The sequence below is a fragment of the Nicotiana tabacum genome, chromosome 13, assembly GCF_000715075.1.
Source record: "Nicotiana tabacum cultivar K326 chromosome 13, ASM71507v2, whole genome shotgun sequence".
Taxonomy (NCBI): Eukaryota; Viridiplantae; Streptophyta; class Magnoliopsida; order Solanales; family Solanaceae; genus Nicotiana; species Nicotiana tabacum.
Window position 1 is genome coordinate 100,040,246 of NC_134092.1, and position 12,265 is coordinate 100,052,510.

General features: G+C 35.8%; 2 pseudogenes; both read right to left on the minus strand.

Moving 5' to 3' along the window:
• LOC107795784 (PHD finger protein MALE MEIOCYTE DEATH 1-like) overlaps nt 1-2,402 on the minus strand; it is a 31,840-nt pseudogene extending 29,438 nt beyond the window's left edge.
• On the minus strand, nt 1,567-8,502 carry LOC107795781 (F-box/FBD/LRR-repeat protein At1g13570-like; annotated as a pseudogene).
• Between the last annotated feature and the right edge of the window lie 3,763 nt (nt 8,503-12,265).

Genomic DNA, 12,265 nt, shown 5'->3' on the forward strand with positions numbered 1-12,265 from the left:
TCAATCTTCTGTGTATCAACCCGGATACCCTCATCCGAAATAATATGACCAAGGAAGGCTATAGAATTCAACCATAATTCACATTTAGAGAATTTTGCATACAACTTCCTTTCTTGTAGAACTCTGAGTATAGTACGTAAATGATCTGCATGCTCAGCCTCTGAACGGGAGTAAACAAAAATATCATCTATAAATACAATCACGAACTGATCTAGAAAGGGTCTGAACACACAGTTAATCAAGTCCATGAATATCGTTGGGGCACTGGTCAACCCGAACGACATAACTCGAAACTCAAAGTGCATGTATCTAGTCCTGAATGTTGTCTTCGGAATATCTTTCTCTTTAACCCTTACCTGATGGTACCCAGCCACCCGGATGCTCGGGTAAAATTTTGTGTGTGTATTGATATTTTACACAAAAAGACTATATATATATATATATATATATATATATATATATATATATATATATATATATATATATATATATATATATATATATATAAAGAGTGGCACCCGCAATCTCTAAATCCTGGAAGGTCGTGATTAGTGTGCCCAACTCCCATATGCAAGATCCACGATCGATACTCATTGCCTACGTTAGCATTCCAATTTATCGTTGTTCCTTCTTTCTGGTCCATTTCTTTATCTTTTTTGTTCCCTCCTCTTTGAACCGATTTTTATTATTTGTTAAATTGTTTCATTTTTCTTTTCTAGTTTTTCAAAATTTTACTTGAATATGATTTAAATTTTTTCTCTTTTTATCCATCTACTGTTATCTTTATTTCTTGATTTGCAAAACTTTTTAAGAATGATGATAGGATCAATAGAGATAATATTAATCTAACTATATGTGGATTAAAGGTGTGTAGTTGCTAATTTTAAATTCTTACTTTTAATTATACTTTTTAATCACATTGAATCAAGAGAATTAGATTAAATTGGATAAACCTATTCGATTTGGTGATCACGTATTTATTTATGAACCAAAAATTATGTACATCAAATTGAATTAATTCAGAGCGATCTAACTGACTAAATGTACATCCTAATTCAATCTCTTTTACTAATGGTTAGTTCGCATTAATGATAGTAACACCCGTAATTATTAAATTCTGGATCCGCCTCTGTATGTGCTGACAGAGGTGAAGTCAGGACTTCAACTTAATTTATGAGTTTTGAACTTTAGGAAGACGACTTCAAATCCTAATAATTGGGTTCTAAAATTAATATTTGTACATATATATTTAATTATTTTTTAACACAATACACCATTGAGCAAAAGCCATTGGTTTGGCTAAACCCCTAGTCGAACTTCTAGCTGCCTCGTGTACTACGGTAAATGGATTTTTATATCATCGGGTTTAGTTGACTTATAATAATATTTAATATTTTAATAAGTTTGATGTGGTAGTCAGGTAAATAAAATGACAACTTGCTATATTTAATTTAATTTCACTGATATAGTAATATAATTATATACATTGTCAATGTAATCTTCTATTTACCAGCATAATCTTCAAATAAAAATTTATTTCGAAATAAATGGTTTATTAAACTCACTAATTTACTTTCATGTGTTTGTCCAATTTTATTTTATTTTTGTCACCAATTTAATTCTTTTAGGTTTTTTTCATTTTCAACGAGCAACCATTCTCAAGACATCTCTATAGTGAAGAAATAAATGAAAGGTAATATCATTGGGATGGTGCCTAAAGAATATTTTAGTTACTCAAGCACAAATTAAAGAGTCCAAAACAAAGTGTCATTTTACTCATATATATTTGGTCCAAAATAAGTGTTTATAAAAAAAAATGCAATAATTATTTGTTTCAAAGCTAACCTAGCTCTAATAAATGTTCTAAAAAGTTTGAGCAGAGATCAATAAAGAGTAATTTGAGATCTAAAGAGTAACTTAATCAAATAATTTTAACAAACGCCGCTTAGCTTATTTCGGAAGTAGTAAAAACCTTAACCTACTTAATAGAAATATAGGATGCACGCAAAAGTTATTGGGTTCCCGAAAACCCATATACAATACTAAAGATCCGCCACTGCTTCTACAACTATGCTCGAATAAGTACCAAATAACTATTTAGCTATTTATAGATTTCGCATCACAAAAAAAATCGAGGAACTAAGGACGTTTTCAATACTGACAGCGAGCTCCCGCTGAAGCAATTGTGTAGCAGCTCTATATTAAGCTCCTCGAAAATGTTGAAGTTGCCTGAAATGTTTCTGAGCTGCTATATTACCAGCGGTTGCTGCATCATTCTCCAATTCCATCTCATCTTTAGCTTTGGAGTGTTCAGTATTACATAGAACATTGAATAGGGTGTGTAATACATAGCCTAAAATTGGGATTACAGAAAAAATAGCTGCACTTTGTTGCAGATTCATTTGTGTAGATAAGAAATGCTTAGAATTAGGTTTCTGTATAAGGAAAGAAGCAAGAGACAAATGCAAGTTTTTCTTGAAATATAGAGGGAAGGTACTGAAGTTACAGTTGAAAATAGTGGGACCCGTGATCTTGAAATAACATCATACTTTCTTGGCGCCCAAGTCGAATATCTAGTCATCTTGTCATCTTTGTTTTTTCTTTTTGGAAGAACATAGTATGTAGTGGTCGAGGGCTAGTGGCATACGGTTCATAACTCACGTAACATGCGCCTAATCACGATCACCTATACATCACGAGTTACGCTCAGAACAATATTCGATTGTTACACAACAACAACAACAACAACAATCAAGTAAAATTCTATAAGTAGGGTCTGGGGAAGGTAATGTATATGCAGATCTTAATTTTTAACCCTATCGTGGATGGCAGAAAGACTGCTTCCAAAAGACCTCGGCTCGAGAGGATAGATTGTTACACAAAAGGAACAATAATGATAATTAATGATCCAATAAATTATTCATGGGTGAGATTTAAAACATGAATGAGTAAATGGTAAAATAAGTAAGATTAGAGAGGAAAGTGACATCCAACTATAAAAGTTTGATACCACTAGTAAGAGGAGATTAAAAGAGAAGAAGATTTAGGAGATACTTTTGCTGAAATAATATAAAAGTATGCCCTGTCAAATACACTTTTTATCAAGATAGAATTAGTGGAGAAGGTCACACTGAACAATTTATCTTTAGGTGATTGAAAATATATTTTTCATAGCTCTAAATGAAATACTATATGTATTTAATGTTGGGATCAAGTGATCAACTGACTGAGGTCTCAAGTTCAAATTTTAACAGAAATAAAAATACTATATAATTTCTTCGAATATGTCTAAGATTTGATGGATAAAGTTAACTCATACCTGTACTGATAGGAAATAACCTATAAAATTAGCTGAAATGCACCACAGCTGGCTGCTAACGACGACAACAATAATAATAATAATTAAAAAATTAATAGTGATTGAGAAAGTACCGTTTTTGAAAAAAATGTTCCGCAGACAAGGGTTAATTAGTGCATGTCTTGCGTCAATATATTGACAGATCAATCTTTTTACCGAATTTAATGCAACTAAATTTATTCTGATTAGATACGCATGTTATTCAACTATTCAGGCTTTTTATGTCTTGGCAGCTTTAGATTATTCTCTTATTAAAAAGATAGGAATCTTTATATCCTGAATTATTTTTTTCAAAAAAAACAAGAGTTGGAAAGGTTAAAATAATGAAGAGATAACAAAGTTGTTTTCATGATTTGACACCATTGCACATAGATCATTCTAGTAAATGCTTATTGGAAAATAGTAGGAAATATAGAAGACTAATTTATACTTTAATAACAATTAACAAAATAAACTTCAAGACTAGCTAGTATGATTAATCCAAGCTAGTAGAGCCACAAAACAAACCTTCTGCATTAACCATCAAAACAAAAAAATACTAAAATAGTAATGTCTTTTCTAAACACCCAAAAAAATACTAGAAGCCATATGTATATATATAGAACTCCATTTACAATGACTCACAAAACTGCCAACGCTCGAATGTTCCAATATTTTAGCTTATGGTGCCCCATCCTTTACATCTTGTTTGGATGGATGTTACCTGTTGTATTACATAGTATTATTACTTTAAATATAATATTTATTTTGATATCGTTAAATCTGTCGTTACATAACGACGAAAAGTGCCACTTTATTGAACAACCGACTTGGTGTGGCTGCGTCGTTTCCTTCTTCTCTTTTTCTCATCTTGCCGTTTCTTTTATTAAATATTCCTATTTTATCTTTTACACTACCTTTTAATATAATAATTCTATCTCATACCTTACTTTTTCTTAATTTATAATATTGCAAGTTTAATCTTCACATTGTTGGTGTATGACATCATGAAATGACGATAAACAATAAAATTTATCCAAATATTGTATATATCAAAACGATACAATACAATATGATACATTATAAAACGATACATAACAACCATCCAAACAAGTTGTTAAAAACTTTTCCCCTTTTGCCTACCTTATTAAGAAAACCTTTAGGTAATGCCTCTTCAAAGTTCAACATCTTCTCTTTTTTGGAACCTTATAGGCCATATGAGATTCACCTTACTATTTTCCAACCCATAAGCAATCTCTAACAAATCTTTCTAATGGGAAATTGAATTGATTGTGAAAATTCTGAATTAAATTTTTTCTTAATGGAGTTTAGGGTTACTGGTGAGAACACAAGTAAATAATGAAGTTTCTTGTACTGAGCTTTTTGGCTAACTCGAAAAATGGAGAAATATGTCCATTTCCCAACCATGGAAACATCAAAACTCGACGAGGTTTGTGATTATCCATGTTTTTCTTTTTCGAACTAATACTTTCTAATGAATGCATAGAGGTATTTAAAGTTAATCAACATGTGTTTAATATATGGAAAGTTGAAAAAATATTGAAAGATTTTAGTGTTTAATGCACAAACACTTGGAAGGAAAATTCAACTATATATTTTGGTATAGGTATAATGTCTTCATGGTTCGTTCTTGGACTTCTTTTCTTCCTTTTTCAGATACACTTTCTATGAAGAAAGTTGTTGAGAAAGTCACACTGAAACAATTTACGTTCAACAGATGAAATTTTTGGACAGATTTATAGGGAATATATAACAAGATAGTGGTGGATTCAATGTATAAAAATTAAATAAAAAATAACTTTACATAGACGTGGTTTAGTAATTAGTGCATGCCTTGCGTCAATATATGGATATCGTATACCTTTGGGAAAATGACATTCTGCGTATCGCATGGATTCTAACACTAGTATTAAGAAAATGAGTGAATATGAACAATTTACTTCGGCTTGAAAATGGATTAAGCTCCACAAAATAGGAGATTAATTTATTTATTTTTTGTAAGGAAAAAGTAAACAATATAGGAGATTAAATGAATAATTAAGTATTATATAACATATTGAGTAATTTTTTCAACAAAAAGAAAATGAAGCATATGTGCTAGCTAGTGAAACTATAAAATTCATACCAATATCAAATCTCCATGCCTCTACCTTACGAGCAATAGACGCGAGGCGCTTCAAGATTGTTATATGCAAACATGTGCGCAAGCTAGCCTGAACCACACCATAATTAAAAAAAAAAAAAAAAAAATACCACTCCTGTATCAATTCATGTGTATGTCACATTCCATAAATCATTCATGAGCAGGCAGTAAATGTATAAATCCTTAACATATGATTGACAATGTTATTAGAGAACAAACTACTCCAAACTTTCATCCAAAAATGCTCATGTTGCGAAACAGATATTCACTCGTCTCTAACTATTACGCCAAGGCAAAACACAGTGTTATACTACTACATCAACATTTGTTGCAATCTGTTCAATTGTAGCTTCCAAAACATTTCAGTCAAAGTTCATGATCTGATTAAATCAACTTGTTTCGTTATCTAAAAATATGTAGACTACTTCTGCTTTAGGTGATGCACGGAAAAAGTTTGAGAATTCAGCGAATATTTCTGATCTACTGTCAAGAGATATGAGATTTATGTTACATAGATCCAATGGATCGATTAGCACTCTTACCAACACTGGGGACTTGGCTAAGAAAAGCTTGATAAGCTGCATTTCATGTGTTATTCCTGAAAAGATTTTTAGCTTAACTTCCTTGAGGTGATTAAATGTCACATCCGAGAAACGTTCGAGTTCAAGCGATTCTACAACATCATCATCATGTCGATTAAGAACCTAAGAAACATAAAAAGAAGTCAACTCCCAGATTATTGAGGATCTAAAAAGTATGAAGAAAGAGCCACTAAAAAATAAGAAAGAGAGAAAAGAATCAAAGTACTAAGAACCTCAGTTTCGAATGATTCCAAGTATGGGAAGCTTCTTATCAAGCAAAGATAATATGACAACTCATATGATTCCCTCATAATCATACCAGGCAAATAAAAACGCTTGACACGGTTATGATCAAAGGGAAGCCTTGTTGGTGCTTCATCTGCTTCTGCATCATCAAACTAAGAAAAAGAATATCAAAATTCAAGATGACTCAGCCCAAAAGAAGTTTGATGTGTTAATACGTGCATAACAATGAAATCATAAAGCAACATCTACCTTATCACCAAAGAAGTACAAGCGGAGGTGCTCGAGAGCAAAACAAGACTCGAAAAATTTTGCAAGATAAAAATTCTCCGCCTCCATAGAAGAACCTTGACATAAGTCCAGAGATGCCTTTTTCAGAAGAGGGACATTCTTTAGACAGAGAGAACTTATACTGCCTGTGAATTCAAAGGATCTCAGCATGGGGGCATTAATTTCAATTATGTTTAAAATTTCTGAGAATTGCAACACCAATTGCTCAAGCAACGAGCAATGATTTATTAAACTTTCCAGCAACTCAGAAGAAATTGTGACCCTACACAGTTCCAGGCTAACTAAACTTGAAAATCCTTTAAAGCCCGATGGAGGATGTATTGAGCAATCATGAAGAGTCAAATGCCTCAGCTGCGAACATTCGAAAAGTGAAGAAGGCATTTTGTATATCTTATGCCATGGAAAGTGAAGAACAAGATGTTGAATGTCATTCCTCGAGAGGAAATATATGAAGTTGTCAATCGTAGGACATCTTTTTGAATCAACAATGTCGAACTTGAACTTAGTAATGGGTCCTTCATGAAGGGTCAAAATTTGATATATAATCTTTGTAAATTTAACTGTAGGGTATAGTTTATCTTTTTTTTGTTTTCCAAAGAGATTCATCAAGCTTCAACTTTATAAGTCTACACCAGTGATACCTCCATTTTTTCGATAAGATGCTTGTCCGCACAGCATCTTTACAAGGCAAACGCATCAGAATGACATCGATTACATTATCAGGAAGGTTGCTAATGACGTCTGGACCTAAACTTCGACGATTCTTTCTTCCTTTAGGAGGCATCATATAAGAATAATCACCAAGAACCTGTAGAAAATAAGCAAAAATACAAAGTAAGGAATCTCCAAACTATTTGGACAGAACGACTATTCACATTGTCGAACCAACAAAAGAAATAAAGATGCATTCCTTACTTTGTATTTTTGCTTATTTTCTGCAGGTTCTTGGTGATTATTCTTATATGATGCCTCCTAAAGGAAGAAAGAATCGTCGAAGTTTAGGTCCTGACGTCATTAGCAACCTTCCTGATAATGTAATCAATGTCATTCTGATGCGTTTGCCTTGTAAAGATGCTGTGCGGACAAGCATCTTATCGAAAAAATGGAGGTATCACTGGTGTAGACTTATAAAGTTGAAGCTTGATGAATCTCTTTGGAAAACAAAAAAAAGATAAACTATACCCTACAGTTAAATTTACAAAGATTATATATCAAATTTTGACCCTTCATGTCAGTCAACTATCTCCTCTTAGTATCAATGTGATACAGATATTATAATGTGACACCTTAGGCGAATCCCACATCGACAAAACACGGGAGAGATGTTGGGTATATAAGTAGACAAGTCTTAGACCCTAGCAACGCGTTTTAAACCCATGAGGACCTAGGCGCAGAGCGGATAATATCACTAGCGGGCTGGGCTGTTACGTCTAATTTGCTAACAGAGTGGCTATTATAATTTCTAACACCTCTACTAAATATCCATTAATTGCATGCTCAAGACAATAACAACCTTCTATCAATAATTCATAAATACATTTTTGGGTTCAAAAGGAAAAATGCAAAGAACAGAAATAAATTCAAAAGAATAAAAACCAGAATAATTTCCAAGATTTGGTCTTTTTTCAAAATTAAGCTTAAGAAGCTGTGTTTTGCTGGATTGGAACATCACATTAGTAGTTTTAATAGTATTAATTTTGCAAACCACACAGAACCTATAATTGCATTAAACACCAATTAAAAGGAGAGATTAACATTTTAAGTAATTATCTTACCAAGACGTAGGATTAGCGATGATGTCAAATCTTCAGCTGTTCTGGACTTTTCAAGACTTCAATTTGACCTTTAAACTCTTTAGGGTTCATCGCCAATTCAAAGAGAAAGAGGATTTATTTAAAGGGCAAAGGTACAAATTGGCCCTGAACTTTGCAAATGGTTCACAGTTGTCCTCCATTTATGGTTATTGTTAGATCTACCCTTGTGGTTATAAAGATATGGCCAAGTGCACAAATCGCCATTCTTGCTATTTAAAGATTAGTTAGTACTTATTTTGTCCTGAAATTTTAAACTAAAAATCTTAACTTCACTATTTATCCTCAAAATCAGATAACAATTGAATTTGTAAGTGGTTTTAAGGATATGTGTATTAACTTGACACAAAATGATAAATTAGATTGCAATTGAAATAAATAATGATAAAGTAAATGCAAACCACACGAATTGGACAATTTCAGCTTTGGAAGGTTAGCCACACTCGAGCTGAATGCACTTCGATCGGTATCAAGACACAGAAGAATAAGAGCTTAAAGAAAATAATAATAATAATAATGTATTGCTTTAGATTGTGTGTTACAATGTGTTGAATGAATTATCAGACTCCCCTTTATATAGTAGCGGAATCCTACTTTAGGTACAATTCTATAAAAGGTAAAAATCTCTTGATTTGCTTATTGTCGGTTCCTTATTGATACGTGTCGATATTCCCGCCATAATATCCGACCAGTTGCGGATATTTCGGTCTTCTATTATGCTAACAATGTTTCTTCGAGCTCATTGGGGCTAGGATCGATTTCGGAATCACGACCTTGATATTCTCGAAGGCAGGCGTTCCAACCCCGGGTTCCAGCCCGGTGGGATTGAGGGTCGATCTTTAGTCCTTTATTGCCATGTTCCGAGCCTGACTTATTATGTCGTAGGCGAGCTCGATTTTGACTGTATACAGATAGTCCCCTCGTTTTTCGGAGAGTAGACGACGAGAAACAACATGAGCTTCCGATTCTTACTTTGATACCCTGCGACAAGAACGACAAAACGAACGAAATGCCTCGTCAGTCAAGTCTTAATGGTATTAAATTCCTGTCAGTCACCGGTCGGCCATTACTGGATATGAACCGCCACTGAAATACTATAAATACCTCTTCCTTTGTTCATTCCAACTTTACATTCAAACCTTCTACCCTTGTACCTTCGAAATTTCAACACTTTCTAGCAGTTATACTTGGTTACTTGAAATGCTTTGCAAGAACCCTTGCTCGTTTCCATCTCAAGCCATCAAGTGTACTCCTTCAACTTCCTCTTTTTCCTCATTTTCCTACATTTTTAAAGATATGGCGAAGACTTCAAAAACTATTCCCCAAAAAAGAAACTCCTTCTATCTCGCGGCCGGCTACCGAGGAAACCGTTTTGCGTACTGCAGTCGAGGAACCAATACTGGAACCCCCATTGAGAATGTTCATCCCTGGAGGATGCTCAGTAACTGCCGATTTCAAGGTTGAAAAACCTTCCCCCGTGCAAGGCTGGTGTGAGGAGGTCTCGAGATACGTATGCTCGATCACTGAAGAGGTCCTCCCTACGATCAAAAAAGATTACAATTAGGTTGACAAACACGTGGTGGTTCCCGGACCCGATGAATACATCACCACCCACGTCGAGGGATACTTAAGTGTTTACACTTATTCCTTTACACTGGGCCTATTGGATCCAGTGATCATTGACTTCTGCAAAAGATACGAGGTATGCCTCGGTCAAATTCACCATTCATTCTGGAGGATCGTAATCCTTCTTCGATTCTTTGCGAGCAAGATTGAGGGATGCTCGTTCACCGTCGACCACCTCATGCGTCTATACAGTCCCCAAATCATTCGGGGGGGGGGGGGACTGATCAATCTTGCGCGTCGGGCTAGTAAAGCCCCGTTCTTGAGTATTGATGAAGATCGGGATCGAGGCTCGCTAGACAGTTTTGTCCGAGTGAGGACATCGGACTTGATCCCAGCTGATCGCATGTCGTTCCCCAAGAAGTGGAATATATCACGTAAGTGAAATTTCGCTTACAAAATTTTATTTCATGCTTTTTTCCTTGCTTCTTATCAGTGCTTTGTGGTGGTGCATCTGTCGCTCGGGTCCCGAATGCAGTCCCTCGACTCAAGGAGTGGGTCGAGTACATCGTGCTACAAAGGCCATATTCCGAGCACTCATGGAGAGAACTTTCGAAGGGCCGGTGGGAGGCCCATTCCCACGGTGAGATTCCTTTCCCGGGTAAGTAATATCTGGGTTCCTCTCGTGTCATTAAGTTCTTACTTATTTCATTTCCTTTTGCAGGTTTACCCAAGGACGTCACACTGAGGCCTTCATCCGGTAGTGAGGACTTACATACCGAGTCCCCTGTTCCAAGACAGGCAGAAGAGAAGAAAGCACCAGTGCTCGAGCACCATCTTCGGATTCACTCTATCGGTTGAGGGACGAATCCGAAGAAGAAGATAAAGCCTTCGATCTTATGGCCCATGTAAGGACTCGATCGGTCGTTTTGAGATCTAGCACGTCGTTTGGAAGTTTGAGGTCTTAAGTAGCTTCACTTCAGGTATTATGACTTGTACGCGTGGTCGGAATCGAATTTCGGGATGTTTAGAGTTGATTCGGGAAGAAAATTCTAAATTCAGAAGCTTTAAGTTGGAAGAATTGACTAAGGTTTGGATTTTTAGTAAACTACCTCAGAATTGGGATTTGAAGGTTCCAATAGGTTCGTATGATGATTTTGGACCTGGGCGTATGTCAGGTCGAGAATCGGGTGGCTAGGGAGTATTTCAGTTCTTATTACGGAAGGTTAGTATTTTGAAGGTTTAAGAATTTTCTAAGTTTGGGTTGGAATGGATTTTGATGTTATCTATGTCTGTTTGGGATTCTGAGCCTATGAATAGTTTCGTATGGTGATTCTAATCTTATGAGCGTGCCCGGACATTGATTTGGAGGTCCGTAGGTTATTTCGGCATCAATTTGCGAAAGTTGAATATTTGGATGATTTTGAGAAGTTTGACCGGGAGTGAACTTTTTGATATCGGGGTCGGATTCCGATTCTGGATGTTGGATTAGTTCCGTAATGTCAATTATGACTTGTGTGCAAAATTTGAGGTCAATCGGACGTGATTTGATAGGTTCCGGCATCGATTGTAGAAGTTTGATGTTTCAAAGTTCATTAAGTTTGAATTGGAGGGTGATTCGTGTTTTCAGCGTTGTTTGATGTGATTTAAAGGCTCGACTAAGTTCGTATGATATTTTAGGACTTGTTGGTATGTTTGATTGGGGTCCCGAGGGCCTCGGATGGATTTTGGAGGGTTAACGGATCGATTTTTGAACTAAGGCAATGCTGGGAATTTTTTGGTTGCTGGTGCAATCGCTCCTGCGAAAAAAAGGCCACAGGTGCGACGCCGCAAAAGCGGCTAGGCAAGCGCAGGAGCAGGTTTTGTTGGGCAGTGTTGGGACTGCAGATGCGGTCATCTCGCCGCAGAAGCGGGACCGCACCTGCGAAGTGGGCATCGCAGAAGCGGGGGGCGCAGATGTGCATACAGGCCGCAGAAGCAGCAGGCGACCTGGACATGGGTTCTCGCAAGTGCGAGACTTGGAGCCACAGAAGCGACTGTTGCAGGAGCGACCTTCTGGGACGCAGAATCGAAAATCGTGGCTGGGCAGTGAGGTTTTTAATAAAACGGGGTTTTGGCCATTTTTCATTTCATTTCCTGCATGAGAGCCGACCTTGGAGCAATTTTGGAGCACCATTTGCACTGTCAATAATGAGGTAAGTGATTTCTACCACTTGTGAGTTAAATATACGAATTTAGGGTTGTAAATTCATGAAAATTTGTAGAAATTTGGGAT